Here is a 19,312-nt window from a genome sequence, read left to right as displayed (position 1 = left end):
AATTAAAAAAATAAATAAAAAAAGAATAATGAATAATTGGCTATGACTGATTGAAAAATAAAAGTTTGGTCATGATTAAATAACTCTTTTTGTATGTCTTTGTTATAGTATCATTTAACGGTTATAGGCCCTTTTAAAAATGTTGATAAATTTGGGGATTATTTAATAAATAAATTTATTATTTTTGTACTATAAGTTTTAGAACATAACTACAGCAGAAATATATTTAAAGTCCAAAAACTTTGAATAAGATATCAATAATCAGTAATATAAATCTAATAAAATATTATTTTTGTCATTTCAGAAATAATTTCATTCATTTGGACATCATTTATGTGATAATTACTGATAAATAAAACATTCAGTAAACACTTCAATGTATGGCAACACTAATATGAACTGGAAAGCTTGTGATCATCCTTACTCCCATATAAATGTACAGGAAAACAGAGAAAACATTTTTTTTTTCAGATAATTTATTGTAAATATACACTCCAAAAACAGTTCAAAGAGATAAAATTCCCTTTCATTTCTTTTCTCCTCATTTTTTCTCTCTTTTTTCTTTCTTTTTCTCTTTTCCCCCTTCTTCCCCCTCCTTCCTTTTCCTCCCCCCCCTTAACAGACTATTGTTCCCCAGCTTTGGCGCAATCGGTTAGCGCGTTCGGCTGTTAACCGAAAGGTTGGTGGTTCGAGCCCACCCAGGGACGTGTGAAATGCCGGAGTTTTGCACGCGCGTCAGGTGTCCACTAACGCCTATGCCATTCTTAGGGTTGCGAGGCACAGCTTTCTCAGGGCGTTTATCTTGTGCACCTTCAATAAGCTGGCTTGTTTTAAAAGAATTCAGCGGCGGGTGTTTGGTGACATAACATACATACACATAGCTTTGTAGTAGGTTTCCAGTTTAGGAAATAGGAATGCTGAACTAAAAGTGACTGATACAACAATCTTGCCATATTGAGTCATGACAACTATGAAATTCGGTATGTATGATTAAACTAACTCTGGTTGCTGTTGAAGACAATAGCTAATGTTCATACTTATAATTATGTTAGCCTACGTTGTTATTACTTTGATCAGTGTAACTAGCCTACTTTTAGCCAACTCCAATCATATTTATCAGAAACGTGAACTAGTGTTTTCAGAACAATGGCAACGCTATTACAAATGCTTACCACAGGCAATATAATCTTACCTTGTATAAAAGCGTATGTCCTCATCGGACCCAGCAAATCTCTTGAGACCAAAGCGGTGTATGGTCTTTGTTTGCTCCAACTGCTTCCGTAGATCTTCAATCTCCCCTTTTAACTCCTGGTTTTCATGTAGAACCATGTCCACAGCTGCAGCTTCGGGAACTGAACAATAATCATGTCCAGTCCTCTCCACATCAAAGTCCATATCTTCTTGGTCTACGTCCGAGTCAGGATCAGGGGTCAGCGGTCTCTCTCGACGTTCCCAAACACTCAACCTCGGCGGCTCCTCCTGGTAATGGTTCCACTCAAACAGTGTAGGGAAAACACCTTTTTTCAGAAGTTTCAGACGAGTCCCATCCATAAAGTCATCAGGTCTGAAATGAACGCTACACACCTTTGTGTTTTTATTGACTTGGAAGTCATCTCTCCTGATCTGAACGATCCACTTTTTTTCTGAGATCCTTTTCCACTGGAAATGAATGGAAACTCACAGTCGAGTTGTATCTTGCCGACACAACGCACAACGGCACACAACAATGTTCCGATCTAGGTCGCATTAGCTTTTGGTATCGGAAAACCTTTTTCTCCATGGTTAAGCTGCCAAAAACTAGAGATAAGAACAACTAGAAATGTTAGTCGCTGTTAAGTTTCGCGCCATAAACAAGGTTAGCGTCAGATGTACGGAACCGGAAACTGCTAGCCCAGTAGAGAGCGTAGTCGGAAACACGTCACAATCCCCGCTGCATAGAGCGTATTCTGCCACTATTATACGAAAAGCACAATTTAACATTCATCTCACAAAATGCAAACAAAAGAAGCAAAAGATTCCGTCTCCACAAAGAACTGCAACACCCAAGGATCTCATATGGTCGCATTCGAATGCCTTCAAACCACTTCGAAATGCAAATTCTATGTTTGTGTTACACTGGGCTACCTCACACATGATTCTGTGGTTTGCCCCCCATGTTTTCTTCTGCACATGTATTGGCAGTGATGGCCCAAAGAAAGATTTTTGAACAGCAAAAATACCATTCTCACTGTCGATGCACTGACTAAGAAAGTGACGTTTAGATGTGATCATTTGTTTCACATCTGTATGTTTTCTTTTAATGTGGAGCCGTAGGTTTTTCTAATTAACCTCAATTCCACAGTGAATACATTTCTCCCTGATTTGTTTTGATCCAGTTCGGACATGGTGTTTAGGAGACACAGACGTGTGTGGTTCACTTGGTGAAGGCTGAGGTTGAAGTAAGGGTGCTGTCTGAGCAGACGCTGAAGGCAGAGGTGTAAAAGTGCTCAAAGGAGATGGAAGTGGTGGTCCCTTAAATATTTTCGGTTGATACAATGGAGTACTGGGTGTGGGAGACACAGACGTGTGTGGTTCACTTGGTGAAGGCTGGGGTTGAAGTAAGGGTGCTGTCTGAGCAGACGCTGAAGGCAGAGGTGTATTACCAATTAGAAAAATAATGCCCACTCTGCAGGAGCCATTCCACTCAACTGAAGGGGAGGAGCAGGGAAATTAAAATAAATACGGCCTTTTAAAATTGCAATATTCCAGCGATTTCATTCCATCAATCCATTAGAACACACCAAGAGCTAAATTCAAGTGTTTGAAAGCAGTTTTATTTAAAACGGAGAGAGCTGCCTTGAGCCAGTGTTTTCTATACTACTGACATGATAGTCAAGGCTCGGAGCTCTCGTCTGCGAACTACATCACTGAGTGTCTTTTAAAAGCATTTAAATAAAAACACTCCAGCCACTGTACACAATAAAAACAGAAGATCATTTTAAAGAGTTACATTAAGCGCAAATGAGCTTTTGTATATGGTTTATTGGCATTCGTCACGGCTGGCATTTCTTTGTCCGTGTTCACGGTTGCGTCGTTTGAGCCACATTAGTTCAACAAAGTAGGGCCGTTGTTAATAACGTTACCAAGTAATAACTTCTGCTATTTAACTGAATAGAGATCTAAAAAAATGCAGCTGTACTGAACATGGCACCTAATGACTCATTTACTATCTTTTTGTTCCCTGTCATTTCATATGTTAAGCGAGCCGATCTTCATAACATCAAGAGCAAAGATTCTGACCTTCACAGGAGTTATTGAAGGTAAATAAAATCTCTTTTTTTAAAATACAACAATATTCAGAAATGTTGAATGACTGCCGTTTGAAAAGCAAAACACACTCTTTTAAGGTATTTCCACCTACTACAAAATCTGCAGCAACTGCAGAATGACATTCCGCTATCAAGAGTACACAGATTGAATTCATAATTTTAATGACCACCTGCTGATTTGTCTGCATTTATGCATGATTCTTCGCAATGCTATTCAGGTATGTTACCCATTATAGTACCCGGTATTGCTGCTTAAATAAATTATTAGAAATATTTTTTAATATTTCCTCAGCCTGCTTGAAGCCACTGAAAATACTCAGCTTCCTAACCATGACAGTGTGCTTCATGCATACATTCAATTTGAAGCACTGACAAATCATGATTACATGTACTCCTGCATAAATTGTGGTTATTACCCTAAAGTGGTAATCATGGACCTCCACAAAAAAGGAGTATTTACTGTGCCTTGTAAGTTACTTCACTGAACAGTACCTAAAATTTAAAAGTTTATGCTTGTTTTTTTATATGAATTCCATTTGTTTTAGTCAGTGAAATAAAAACTCCCCCTGAAGACTTTGAGGGAAACACCAACATTGTGTCCTTCTGGGAGCAAGTGACACAAGAGATGGTTGGTCTGGGATTTCTGCGAAGTTGGTTTATTATTATTATTATTATTATTATTATTGTTATTGTTACTATGGTGGTGGTTTAATTGTTTTGTGTTATTAATAGTTATAGTACTGTTTTTGTTAACTTGTGTGCTTTACAATGTGTTTGTTAATGCAAGGTGGCAAGAATAACACCCTTGTAGTTCCCCAGAGTTATGATTTTTGGGCTCCGTGGATTGGTGCCAACACAAGGAAATCCGGAATGGTGTTAAACACAGAATTTGCGAGAGTAAAAAAAAAAAAAAAAAAAAAAAACAAGCCATGTAATACGGTGGATCTTGATATCACTGAAGAACGACTTGGAGATGAGCTCTTAAAGATGAAGGTGAGATCTTAGATAACACTTATTAATAAATTAGTCAATGCTTTTTATCATTGTCATAATGATGGTTTAGGTTGAAGCCATAAGGAAACTCTGCAAAGAGTGCGGTTTGGAGTCGAAAGGATCAAAGATGGACCTTGTTTTACGGTTAAGACAGGAGATGCAAAACCGCTCCTCGTATGATAAAGTGTTCCAGCAGATCTGGGATGCTTCTGGTAAGATTTCTTTCCACTCTCCTCGGCATTTACTATGATGATTATAATGTAATAATTATTTTATATTGTTTTATTCATTACACTTGATAGCAACTACAGTTATATTTCTAAAAGTTAAAGCAATTTTCCTAGACTACTTAATGCTTATTTGTACATTCTACTAATTATTTCTTCCTTTTTTGTTAGGTGGATGGGCAGTAATTACTTGTCCCTGTGGAGTAGTGTACTCAATTAAATTTAACATTAGAGCAGAGTCTCCAAGAGACTTTACTGATTTGCTCTTGTCTTGGAAACACTTCCCAAATGTGTCAATATATGATTTTGCTAGAGGACTAGCAACACATGCCAATCTTCGGGAACCAGACACTTTACCCTTTAGCCCTCATGAAGGCAGACTTGCGGAGCCAACACCTGAAAATATTCAGCTGGCTAAAGAAAAGAAGTTGACCCTGAATTTTACTTGGTTAAAGGTTAAACAGCCGGAAAAGGATCCCACTTGCCGTCCTCTAAGCGGTTCTTCTGAGCATTATGCTCTGTATGACCGCTTTCATGAATATAATACAAAAGACACGAAAGATGGCCTCAGAAGAATCGACTTAGTCCCAGAACTAAGTGGGTGGTTGAACACTCAAACTGCAGAACAACTGTTTGCTGGAATGCGGAAAAATAATTATTTTATGAACATGCTTCAGCACACGTATTCTTAATGCGAAGCATAATCCACCACTACAACAAATCAAAAAATGAAAGTGTGAAAGAAAATCTCAGAAAACTTGTATCACCAAATGATCAGTTGACTTTGAATGGTAACGGTCAGATTGTTGTAGGTAAGATTAGTCTTATTACTATGTTTTTGGTTATTGTGAGAGCATTGCTAGATCTATAATGCTTCAAATTTTATTCCATCTAAAGGCACACCTTCAGAATCTGTTCAAATTGATGAGAGACCCTCAGGAGACAAAAAGCGAAAACATGACCAATGTACACATTTAAATTTTTTAAAATATGTAATGTGATGTTAAACTGGATGTTTTTTTTTTTATCAATTTATTTACACTTATGTACTCTTCAGTCCCTTCTGAGTCTTCCATGGTGGGTATTACTGCTCTACAGGATGTGCAACCAAACAAGGCTGTCATGATCTGGGCTGTGTGGTTTCCCTCAGCCACCTGAGGTCGCTGTTTCCCTTTCCCTTGCACTGCACTTCCTTGATTGTATACACCTGTCTTGTGATCGTTACACTCGTCTCTACTCACACCTGTTCACTATTATACGGACTTTAAAGCTGCTCATGTCTCACTCCTCATTCTGGCTGCATTGTCTTCTGTGTGGTTTGTTTTAGATGTGTTTTGTCATCCTATCGGTGTGCTATCCCTGCTCTAGATCGTGTTTCTTGTTTTGTTCTCTTTGTATTATTCTAGTCGTGTTGTGCCGTGTTGGCTGTTTGTTTGCTCGTTTGTTTGTTTATTTGTGATTATTATTAAATTTATTTCTTTCCTGCATCTGGACCCAGACCCCTTCCTTCTCAACGTGGCAAAGGCATGCTGGAAACAGGCACCCAGTACAGTCCAGCTGAATCAGGTAAGGTCTATTATTATTATTATATATATATATATACATAACATCATATATAAAACAATGCAAGGGAATATTTAAAAAAAACTTATATGCTCTACATAGAGACAGAGGCTCTTGCAGACCAAAACAATCATATAACACTTAGTTTCTATGAAATATTAGCGTAGGAATAAAGCGTTGAATAAATTAGCATAAATTACCTGCACCGCTGCCACATTCAAAGGCGTTTCATCGTTTCCTCTCAGTGATGTCGGTCTGTCTTCGTGCCCGTCTATAAAATCATTGTCGTTTATTATGTGAATGTATTGGCCCATTTGTTATCCTTCCACTTACTAAGAAAAACATCTTACCACAGATGACTTGTTTAGCCCCAGCCATTGCTCAGACTCTGCCGTTAGCGCGGGTGAGTTTGAATTTTGGCGCATGCGCAGTAGCGGTATTGTGACATACGCACTCAATCGCTCATGTATTTTAATGAAATGCGTTTTAGTTCATTGATGATGACAGCACATATGGACAAACAGTTACATGAAGTGTTTTCCCCCTCAATAACTCCATAATACATTCATTTTACTACAAGTAACTAGTATATTGGCATTTTTTGAACAGGTTATATATTCATCTGTATTTTTTCCCCAGAAAACTGAATTGAAACAATAAAGATAAGCAAAAAAATATTTTGTTATGTGATTTACAATAAGCAGTATCTTTTAGGCATAAATGGTTAAAAAACTTGCATAAATTCAATATATACATTGGTACTTTTGATATATATTGTTAACATATATGGTCTTATCATATAATACAACATATAATATACAATTTTAATATATATTGTAAACATATATGGTCATAACATGCAATACCATATAAAAGTTGACCATATATATACTTTCAATATATGTTTATATACAAATTGTACTATGGGAAATTCATATATGTTATAAACATATATCTACATATATCCAGAAGATGTATATATGTGATAATAATATATTGCCCTATATTTAACATATATGAGAGTAGCACTTCTGATATAGGGACATATATGTCATATATTACATTTCGGTATGGGTGATTATAACACAAACAAATCATCCTCCTGGTGACTTTTTTTTTTTTTGTTAAAAGCGACAAATCCAGTGACTTACTTACTGGTGTTTTTGGAGACTTTTGTGGTGTTTGGAGACTCGAAAGCACGAATAACTCTGCAGTTAGGCCTACTGTGCTCAAGGAGCAGCGGGTGCTGCCGTGAGCCCCTCTCCTGTCCAAAAGCACTCACTCAAAAGTCTCTCAGTAGCCTCGCGCAGCAGTCAGAGCAGAGAGGAGACACACACCCCTCCAGACTGCAAATGAATCGTGCATGCGCATGGCCGTCGCCGGTCCCGTAGATGTAAATGTTCACTCACTCTCACACAAAAATAAATCGCTTCATTTAAATTGACTCACGACATAGCTCTCTATTCACTCTGGTCTAGTCTCTTGCCAAGTTCGCTTGTGCCAGCTCTCGCTTGTCTGTTATCAATCTTGATTTACATAGGCCTTTACTACAAAACCCCTACAGTCTTTTTAAAGACTAAACCCACAAACATTCTTGTTAAAGTTGAGATCAAATGTCAGCCCTAGCCAGTAATTTTTTTTAACTGCTAGGCAGTAGCTACACTTTGCTAAAACTACCCACGTGACTAAGACACACACACACACACACGTGGGTTTACATGTTTTATGGGGACATTCCATAGGCGTAATGGTTTTCATACTGTACAAACCGTACTTTCTATGGCCCTACACACAGCAAAATCCCCGGTGTTAATTTAACACTCCCAGTGTTAATTTGTGGACTCATATATACACTGCTTCAGTGTTAACTTCAACACTGCTTCAGTGTTAACTTTAACACTGAAGCCAGTGTTAAAGTTAATGAGATAATTAGGTGATTAACAAAGTGATGATCGATCATTATTGAAGACACCTGATGTTAATAAGCAGAATCCCCAAAGGAGAAAACCAACATTTTTAAGCAACCATTATAGTGGTCAGTGTTTGCATTAGTTAGGCTCTTGACCCTTAGATCTTTAATACTAGATTTTGTTTGTTGCTGTGTTTGATTTAAAACAGCCAGACATAAGCTCATGTCATCAGGTGATGATTATGTTTTAACATATTCATCGTTTGACATGAATCAGCGTGTCTAATCTGTTAGTTTTTTTTTCACTTATTGTAATAGCCTTGACAATCCACAGAAGATCCAGCACTTCCTATACAGTTTTGGAAAGATTTTTTTACAACCTGTTTTAGAAAAGTGTTTCATGTAGGCACACATAGACATCAAGAACCAGCCCATGAATCTCAACAATGGTGACAAAGGCATATTCAGATAAACAGATCAACTCTGAACTCTCATCGTTTATTCATGCCGCAATGCATGATGGGAGTCATGGATGAGTTCTGATTGGCTACAACACGCTTTTTGATGGTCACCGTTGTTGTGATGCTCACAATGATTCTTCATGTCTGTGTGTCTAAATTAAAATAAACTCTTTTCATCTGTCTGATTATGCCAAAACTGATTGCTCTTTTGTTCACAGTTTCTTGTAGTCTGTAAGGAAATCCTATCTCAAATACTCAAGTCACTATATGATAATATGTCAAGCACAGTCAATGCCTCCTGATGATTTCTGCTCTTGGCTTATCTGGCTGTTATAACCCAGTTATTGCAGCCAAATAAGACCTAATATCGAAGATTTACGCGTCAAGAGCCTAACTAATGCAAACATTGACCACTATAATGGTTGCTTAAAAATGTTGGTTTTCTCCTTTGGGGATTCTGCTTATTAACATCAGGTGTCTTCAATAATGATCAATCATCGCTTTGTTAATCACCTAATTATCTCATTAACTTTAACACTGGCTTCAGTGTTAAAGTTAACACTGAAGCAGTGTTGAAGTTAACACTGAAGCAGTGTATATATGAGTCCACAAATTAACACTGAGAGTGTTAAATTAACACCGGGGATTTTGCTGTGTACTAGCTGCTGTTCATTCAGTGGACATTCAAATTCAGGGACTACTATCACACCATCCACATCCACATAGTCAGCGGCAACATCCCAGTCAATGTCCGGCTCTTCAATATCCTGACATTTGAACAAGACAGAAAAATACCGCTATCATTAGTCATCCCATGTTTACAGCATCTAATGTAATCTGTTCATCCCAATTGTTTGGCTTTTCAACATTAGCTGAAGATAAACATTTAGGGTTTGTATAACTATGCAACAAATTGATTTGATCAGGTGCTTAAATATTCATATTGGTGTTAAACAGTACAAGTGTACCTAATGAAGAGGTTACTGAGTGCATATGAACTGTATTACCAACATTTGCATCAGTTGTGATTGTTTCACCAGCTGAAGATGTGTTAGACTGCTTAGAGCCTGGTGGGCCATTTCAAGGTTACATTAACAGCTTATTTTGGATATAAAATTTACTGTAGCAACTTAGTTGTTTTAAAAGGAAAAAAAAAAGAACCTCAAGATTCTCTGGCTGGTCAATCGGTCGAAGCATCATTCCTGAGTGCCAAATCTGCTCAGGAGTTTTATTCCCTTCTGTTCTCAGTGGGTGGTTGTTCCAACCTTCCACAAAAGCCTCCAGGTCTGCCTTCAGTTTAGGAAGGAATGTCAGGTGGACTGTCAAAAGATCTTCTATAAAGGGACAGGGTAGGAGTATATTACTTTTCACAGGTGAGCTTTGAAAACATAACATTAATCATTGAATTGACTTTCGTAAATACATCTCATTGATTTATGTTTTTTTCCATTAATGTTTATTAAAGTGCTCCAGACATCTGTTAACCAATCCAATTGTGTTGAAATACACAAGACATACAACAATCTACAGAAAGTAGATGACAAATAGCACAATATGATGAGACAAACCCTTACCTCTGGAGGACACATCAAGAAGGTGATCCATCTCTAGGCTGTGGAGTGCGTTGTAATATTTTGATATCACACATGTTCTAACATCCCGCCACAAACGTTCAATCCTACGGATTTAGAAATTATTATTTTAACAATCAAGGACATGATAAAATGTTAGTATGTTGTGATTTTACACACAATAGACCTCTTTATTAGCTTGGTAAAAGCATCCAAAATACAAAAAAGAAAAACCTTTGATTATGGACGCTTTTTCCTGACATGAAGCTTCCTCGATCAGTTCCACGGACAGTGAACATATATCGGGCTATTTTAACACTCTCCACTCCCTGATCACCTCTCACCCTGAAGTGCACACACAGATGACCAGTGTGTTAAAATCTGTCAGTGATGTACAATACACAGAAATAAAGTGCTACATTGTGTCAGAATAAACGTGTTCAGCGTGGAGGGGTAAGCATAGCCTATGGCTATGACTGGGAGAGTATAAGGAAGTAGAGTGTTGTGAGGAAACATTTAAAATTATAATCCTTGAGAACCCTGAGTTTACAGTAAATTATTTCTTAAAATATAACATCCATCATGTTTGTGTCTGTACCTTGAAGCCTGTAAAAACTTACCTTGAGGGTATTCCATGCCTCTCAGTAGCTTGTTTGAAGGCAGTGAATGCGGTTGATGCACGATTGTTTGTTGCAGCATTCAAGCACATCACCTGTGTTATGAGACATTTCATAAATGTACATTTACTATTTGTCAATATCTTACATGTACAATTGGATTACACTCTGGTCCCTTCATGTCTCAGGGAATCTGATATTTTAACACACCTTAATGACTCTTACTACCATGCGGCACCCTATATAATAACTTTTTCTCCCACGTCAACAGGGTAGTATTTCAGCCATCTGAATGCAACATGTAATTATTTGGTGTACATCATAGCAAATTTGCTTACACAGAAGGCCAACACATGAAAAGACCCAATGAAATGAAATCTTACCTTCCTGGAGTAGCCGTCCACTGCACCAAAAAGTACAATGTTGTACCTGATAGGAACAAAATAAAGACCTACATTACCAGTTTCAACCTGGATTTTTATTGTAGAAATGTCATGGCAACATACTTATGCTTTGAGATCTATCAGTGTCTGCATCATTATATTTAACAAAATAAATAAATAATGAATAATCTGTACAGTACAGTACTGACCTGATAAGTTTGTGGTTAGTGTCGACATGCCACAGTGAAAGGGGCCCCCTGACAGAGTAAGTTCTTCGCACAATGCAGCCCAGTCCAGTCAGTCTAGAAAGAATCCCAAGCGAGTCCACTCGATGCATTGATGCAGTAACTCTCCTCCACTGGACGTGGATTCCCATGGACTTTAGCCTCCCTTTGACCATCCGATAGCCTGCTGTGGGCATTTCATTTTTGATGCGTTGGACTGCATTATTAAGCTCCTGGTCAGTAGCATTGCTGTAGTTCTGTCTGGCAGAGAGACCAAACTCCCTCATCCGTCTGTTGACTGTACTGGCTGAAACGCACATTAACTTTGCGATGCAGTCCACAGACAGATTTATCTCCAAAAGCTCAACAAGTCTCTCCTTCTCTAAATTGTACCTGGGACGCCCCATCTCTCCAGCTACAGTTTCAACAGTACTGCTGGTAACTTCAGCATTTTCAATGTGGTCCATGACCAGATGGAGGAAATCTCTTAAGGCCTGTACAATACCTGGGGGGATATTTACATGCCTTGACAGTGCTTCCCAGAGATACAGCTCCTGCCGACATGCAAACTGTAAGTAGTCCAAGTCAAGAGGCGTTCTTGAAAGCGCTGACTCTAATTTAATGATCAGCCTGGACGTAATCTCACGTCTGACTATGTCCTGTTGAAGTGGAAAACAACATGAAATTAACACTGTACAATATCTGGAGGGACATTTACATGCCTTGACAGTGCTTCCCATAGGTACAGGCTCCTGCCGACATGCAAACTGTAAGAAGTCCAAGTCAAGAGGTGTTCTTGAAAGCGCTGTATGTTATAGTAACATACAGTACCAGTCAAAAGTTTGGAAACATTACTATTTTTAATATTTTTGAAAGAAGTCTCTTATGCTTATCAAGCCTGCAGTTAAAAAAAAAGTAATATTATGAAATATTATTACAATTTAAAATAATGGTTCTTTTTTTTTAATATATTTTAAAATGTAATTTATTTTTGTGATGCAAAGCTGAATTTTCATCAGCAAGTACTCCAGTCTTTGGTGTCTTATGATCCTTCAGAAATCATTCTAATATGCTGATTTGATACTCAGTTATTATCAATGATGGAAACAGTTGTGCTGTTTAATATATATTTTTGGAATACTTTTTTCAGGATTCATTGATGAGTAAAACGTTAACAGCATTTATTCATAAAAACAGCATTTATTCAAAATAAAAACATTTCTAACAATATACATCGTTACCATCACCTTTTATCAATTTAACGCATCCTTGTTGAATTAAAGTACTAATTTCTTTAAAAAAAAAATAGTTATTGTTCCCAAACTTTTGAACGGTAGTGTATATTGTTACAAAAGATTTCTATTCTAAATAAATACAGTTCTTTTTAACTTTTTATTCATCAAATAATCCTGAAAAAAGTATCTCAGGTTATAAAAAAAAATATTAAGCAGTAATATTAACTAATAATAAAAATATTAACTGTTTCCAACATTGATCATAAATCAGATGAGCATAAGAGACTTCTTTCAAAAACATTAAAAATACTAATGTTTCCAAACTTTTGACTGGTACTGTACATGGTCACTAGTTCAACTAAAACACTTGCCATGAAAAGTTTGGGAACCACTGGCCATACTTTACGTTTTGTTTTACACATGCAGCACTGACTAAAACGCTAGTTTGCTGAGAGACACCTAACGTTAGCCCCTGCTGAGTTTGCTAGCCTAAAACTTGCTAGTTAAGGTTGATTAGCTTATGTCAGCTACTTACATGTTCCAAACAAATTTCAGATTAAATTGCTACATTGTCAAACACACATCCCCCATCATATATCAATATCACTTACGCCTACATCTTCAGGTGTCGCCGCCATTCCGTCCACTGTGCAGTGTTAACTGAATGACTGAACTCCGTCAGATACTTTGACTCCGTGCTTCCTGTAATGAGAGCTGTCAATCAAGGTACAAGGATGTCCCTGTGGGTGTGATTACGATGAAAGTGACCAATCATAAGAGAGTCAGTGCCCTCCTTGGTTTCCGCCCCCAAATTGTCAAAAGTCATGTAGACTCGAGGGAGCAGAAATCAGCTGAGCGAGGAGAAATCCACTGCGCGAGCAAAACAGCACTCCGCGAGCAGGATTCCACTGTACAAGCAGAGTTAACCTATGAGAGTATGCCAGGCGCTCGCGCGCAGCTGCCTGTACACCTCTCGGTTGTTGAATTTGTGCGCGAGTACTTTTATCTTGCCAGCTGAAGGTTCATTTTTGCGCGTGTGAAATAACATAATGTGCTCGTGAGCATGTCTTACACGCTCATTACTTTTGACTAAAAAATGACGCCATAAGAAACCTTTCACCTGCAAACTGTGTGGAAAGGGTTTCACGATTAAAGGAAACCTAAAGACTCACATGAGAGTTCACAGTGGAGAGAAGCCATTTACATGTGATCAGTGTGGAAAGAGTTTCAGAAATAATGCAAACTCAAGAGAGAAGAGTTATGAATGTAATCAGTGTGAAATGAGTTTCACAGAGAGGGAACATCTGAAGAATCATGTGAAAATTCATATTGGAAAAAGCCCTTTCATGTGCCATCACTGTGGAAAGAGTTGTTTAAAAGAAGGACACCTCAAGGTTCACCTGAGAATTCACACTGGAGAGAAACCTTCCACCTGCGAACAGTGTGGAAAGAGTTTCAGTCAGAAAATAACCCTTCAGATTCACATGAAAGTTCACAATGGATAGAAACCTTTGAGAGTTTCACATGTCAAAAAAACAAAACTGAAATCATTCTGGGGAGAACTTTCAGTTTCTGAGCTTGCTGCTTGAGTGGCTAGAGGTTTAGAAAAGGGAGTGATTTCTACAATCATCTGCACATTCATTCTGGAAGACAGTTAAGTTATGGTCAGTGTATTAAAATATTTTTACCATCACACTTACAGAAACATGTGAAAGGGTGTGCAAATGTGAGACCTTGTTACCGTTCTTTGTTTAACCCTTTAAAACTGTTGACAATGAAATGAAAATGACAAAAATATGTTATCTTTATAGAAAAGCCATAAGACTTTGTACCATTGTCAACACTTGCTAGATCTACAACTAAAAAATGAATTTGGATTAATATCGTTGTATGTTAGTGTGAGAAAAAGTCACACTCAGGACTGAACATAGAAAATAATATAATTAAAAATAAGAAAGAAAAAATAATAAAGAGCATACATTTCCTTAAAATTATGACAGTACACTGGTTTACAAAGTATAATAAACTCACAGGACTTAGGCTAAATCATCCTTGTGTTGTTCCCTTGATTTTAATAATACCTAAACTGAATCTTTCCATAAACTTAAACCTAAACATGTGGGAAAAAAGTCACACTCAGAATGTTTGGGGTCTCAGATAGACACACATTGAAATGAACAGGGAAACGATAAAATTAATACTTTCTCTTTAGATTTTGTCCAGTAAAATCACTAAATTCACCACAATGCAGAACACAAAATACACAATAATGAAGGGGCAACCCTTCCACTCATCCACAATGTGGAACGCTCCTTGGTCACACACCCATTACCCTGAGAATCACCCCATTAATGGGAGACTATAAAGATACTGACTTCTGTTGCATAATTTGTCAAAAATATCAGATTCGATGCAGAAAAAACAGACACTGAAGGGGTGAAACAACACATCCATGATGGAGGAAAAAACTTTGAAAAAAATGGAAAATGTTAGTGCAAAAAATGATACTTCAGTACATAAAAAATGCTAAACATTGACAAAGGATAATTTATTATTATTATTAATATCATTATTATGCATAAATGCAAACTCCTCTCCTTTCAGTGAAAACTCACCTTTTTTAGATCAAATTAGGTCAACGTTGAGATTTGTGTATGTGATGAGAAAGTGTTTACTATTTAGATTACTGTTTAGTGTAAATAGCAATTGCAATTTTTTTTGTAGTCTCATATCACATTTATTTATGGCTCTTTATTACAATAACACATTGACTAGCACTCTCAGAAAAAAAGGTACAATTTTGTACTAAAGAATGCACAAGCCATTGTCATTTGGGCAGTACCTTTTATTGGGACAATATTGTACCTTAATATATTCCAACAACAACAAAATCGTACTTAGGTACCTGTACTCCGATTAGTAGCATAAAGGAATTTCCACCTGCATTATTGTCAATAGACAAACACAAGTTTTGTGAAGAAAACCAAACTAATTTAGTTAGACTTAGCAGTAAACATCAATATTTGAAACTGTTTATACTGATGCCTTAACATGTATGGCATCCTTCATTTTAATGTTTAATGTTATCTGATCGACACGATTATCAGCTCTGGCTCACAACATCCAGCATTTAGGGTGCTGTAAGGGCCCCCTGCATCCACTCACAACAGCCCGGCAGGGGGGACAAATAGTGATTTCAATTTGTGGTGTCCGAGGTAAATTACTACTGTGAAATGTGTTTGCTTTACTTACTGCTCATGAAGAAAACACTGCCAGACTGAAATGCACAGTATGATGTCACAATGACAGAATCATTAACATAAATATAATGTTCAGAATCCTTGATCTTCAGTTGAAGCTTCTGAATGACTCTTGTGCAGATTCAGGGTCAATCAAATGAGTATTAATGATTTATAGCAACCCCATCAGACCCTGCCCTTCACATTAATAGTTGTCAATCACTGTTTACACCTACTATAAACCTTATTTCGAACGTATAGAGTTGATCTATTTGTTACAAAAAACAAATGAACACAGAAAATTATGAAGAGCATACATTTCCTTAATTGTGACAGTTTACACTGATTAACTATGGAGGTAAAACAGAAGCAAAACTCGAGAGCTTGCTAATTTAAATGTGAGAACTTGTAAAATTAATATTAATATTTGTATTTGTAAGTTGAAATTTATATTTACAGCTCTGATGTGAAAAGCTGCATCTATCGATTTGCGCACACAGACAATAATCAGAACACCTGTGTTTTGAATTCGAAGTTGCAGATTAATAGTTACAAATGTGTAAAGTGTCATTCACATAAACAAAATGACAGGCACAATTGTGTACTACACATTTATCTTTGCCCTTTACTTGAGTTTCGCTGTACAACCACAAGTCGGCACTCACAACCTCTCAGATCTGGCAGTACAACTTCAAATCCTAGCGCTTTGACTTTTGCTACTCTTTTTGCGATATTCCTGTAGCAAAACTCACTCGTGCACTTGTAAATGCAGACTTGAGAGAGCAGAGCTGGGGGCGGGGCTGGGGTGGGAAAGAAGTCATTTTATTGGTCGATGCCTCACCAATGAACAACGCCTGCCACAATGCAAAACTTTGTATGCATATGTTCTCTATTTTTTATGTAACCGGGTGGAAAGGAAAAAAACACGCACGGCAACAGATTAATTTGTAAAGGGGTTTTATCTGACTGCTGGTTTGTATTTAAAAAAAAATGGTTACAGCGGTCGATGGGAACACCTCAGATCACAAACAATAATAATAATAAATGAGACAATAGCCGAAAAAAACACAAAGTTACCAATGTAAATTTAAGTTACTCTATAAGGAATTCACAGTGTAATCCCACCTAAAATTTACAGAATAATCACAAATAACAATGCCATACTACTCCAATTCAGATGTGACAAAATGTAATTTTAGACAGTGATTCCTATTGGATAAACACTGGTAAGAAAAACAGTACGAGGCACAAACTCCTTGATAAATTACTCTGGAGTGAGCACTAAAAAAAAAAAGGTTGTCTGCACTCTTAAGCAGGTCGTACAAAGTACCAAAGAAACCCCGGTTTTTGGTTTCATCAAAAATACTAATCCTTATACGAACACGGTACAGAGAAAGATATTGACACATAAGTAAAGAATACGGTAGTGCTATGGTACAAGGAAGAGATAAATGAAACACATTAATAGTCATCTCAACTGTGCTGTCACACAATTTCACATAAACACAAGTTTAACAGGAATGATAGCATTTGTATACTTCCAGATTTAATACATGAATAGAACAAGAAATATCGAACTTACACTGGGAATTTCCACTATCACCCGACACGAGGTTTATGCAGATTAGCTCCAAATCCAACCTCCTCTAAGAATTATAAATCAACAATTCACACACATGGGTCACGAATTCTCACCAACATCAAAGAAAAGTTTTACAGTAATATTTACCCAGATAGATAGCCTTATTTCTGAATAAATCTCCCCGATGCCGACACGACAACCTGGCACTCATCTGCGTCATGGAATTATCATCAAAAATGGCTGTTCTAGTCACCTGCACGCCTACAGGAAAACTCACGAGCAGAGAAATACGATCTCTTAAAGGGGCCACGAACCATTTTGAAACCTGATGCCAAAACCTAGTTTACAAACCAGGCCACATTTAAACGCTTGGAAAATATTTTTTATCAAATATCATTAGTTTTACTGGTTTTTTATATATCAGTAAAAGCGCAGCAATGTCGTTTAATTGGTTGGAGCCAGCCAATGAAGTGGGACGTTTTGTGCGCGATGACGTCACTACACAGAGCAGCTCGCACCGTTTTGGTGGTGGTCGTCGTCGTTGTAGATCGATCGCGATGGCTGAATCGAACAATCCGAGGGTAATTTTATCTTTTAAAAAATTTTTATAACCGTTTTAAAGAATTAAATACTTATTTTACATTTACATGTTCCTTGAGTGACATTCTGTATATTAGGCTACTAATGAATACCACTTTAGTGGTATGGGTAGGTTTGAGGGTGGGTTAGTGTGTAAGGGATGGTCAACAGTGGTAATTACAGAAATTAATTACAAATATAATTACATATAGTTTAAAAAAAAAAAAAGATAAGTACAATGTAAAAACATGTAAGTACACAATAAGTACATTGTACAAAATGATTAATTTAAATCTACATACATAGTAGTTAAGGCCACCTAATGTAAAGTGGGACCCCACTTAAAGTTAACGTTTTGCCACAGGCAGTTCTAAATGCTCAACATAATTCATCATTCTAGGCATTTTCTCTGATAATATAAAATATTCAATATACAATGTACTGTACAGTGAAAATTTTTAAATAATCAACAAGGTTTTTAGCTCCAAAGCCAAGTTTTACCTCATGGTGTTATCACATAAATGGCGGATTTACTGTACAGTAGCCTGTTTATTACACATCATAATTAAGTATTCCAAGGTGCCACGATGTGATTGTTATCCTTTTACTAGCTACCACCATTGTTGAGAAAAAAAAACTGCATATGCTGGTTAGGTAGGTTTTGAAACCTGGTTTATGCTGGTAATAAGATGGTTTAGGATGCTCATGTGCTGGTCCTTAGCTGTTTTAAACTGGCCATGTGCTGGTCCTAAGATGGCCCTAAGCAACTAGCTCCTGCTCAGGACCAGCACATTACCAGTTTAAACCATACTTCAAAATCTACCTAGCCAGCATATGCTGTTTTTTAAAGGGACATCCCATACCTTTACCTGTTTAAAATACTACAGCTTAATAATTAACTTAAGCTTAATAATAAACAAATTGTTTTAGATGTATAGTTAAAATGTATGCATAACTTTAATATTATTGAAATGTAAAATAATTGTAATGTAATGTAATAATCTTAATATTATTATCTTTCAGGAACTGTTCTTTATACCCGTCTGTCACTTTGGCTGGAACGTGTTCCTCTTGACCTTGACTTCTTGGAATTTACATGTTCTCAGGAGCTGGTAATTTTTTGTGCCATCTCAAATCAGGTACCCATTCCACGTGAACTGTATGATGCACTTTGTCAGGTACACCAGATGGTTGCAAACAGCACTAACATGGATGCACACGTCATGGATTTCCAGGAGAAAGGAAACAATGGTCGTCCACGGATTGTGAATTCTAAGGACTAAGGTTGCTAGGGGTGTCCAAGTTCACAATTCATAGACGCATGGTGGAATGGGGATTGTCTGTGAAGGCAACCTACAGCAACATAACAGATGCAGAGCTAGACTCACTCGTAGCAACAATCCACACAAGCAATCCGAATG

The 19,312-nt window shown here is 37.1% G+C and overlaps 1 long non-coding RNA gene across 1 annotated transcript in view; it reads right to left on the bottom strand.

The window, feature by feature from the left end:
- LOC141325647 (uncharacterized) overlaps window positions 1–19,312 on the bottom strand; it is a 129,088-nt gene that overhangs the window by 81,529 nt on the left and 28,247 nt on the right. The gene's annotated exons all lie outside the window — the stretch shown is intronic.

This window comes from Garra rufa, chromosome 2, assembly GCF_049309525.1.
Source record: "Garra rufa chromosome 2, GarRuf1.0, whole genome shotgun sequence".
Classification (NCBI taxonomy): Eukaryota; Metazoa; Chordata; class Actinopteri; order Cypriniformes; family Cyprinidae; genus Garra; species Garra rufa.
Note: the sequence above shows the minus strand (reverse complement) of the source record. Positions and strands in the feature narration are given on the sequence as shown.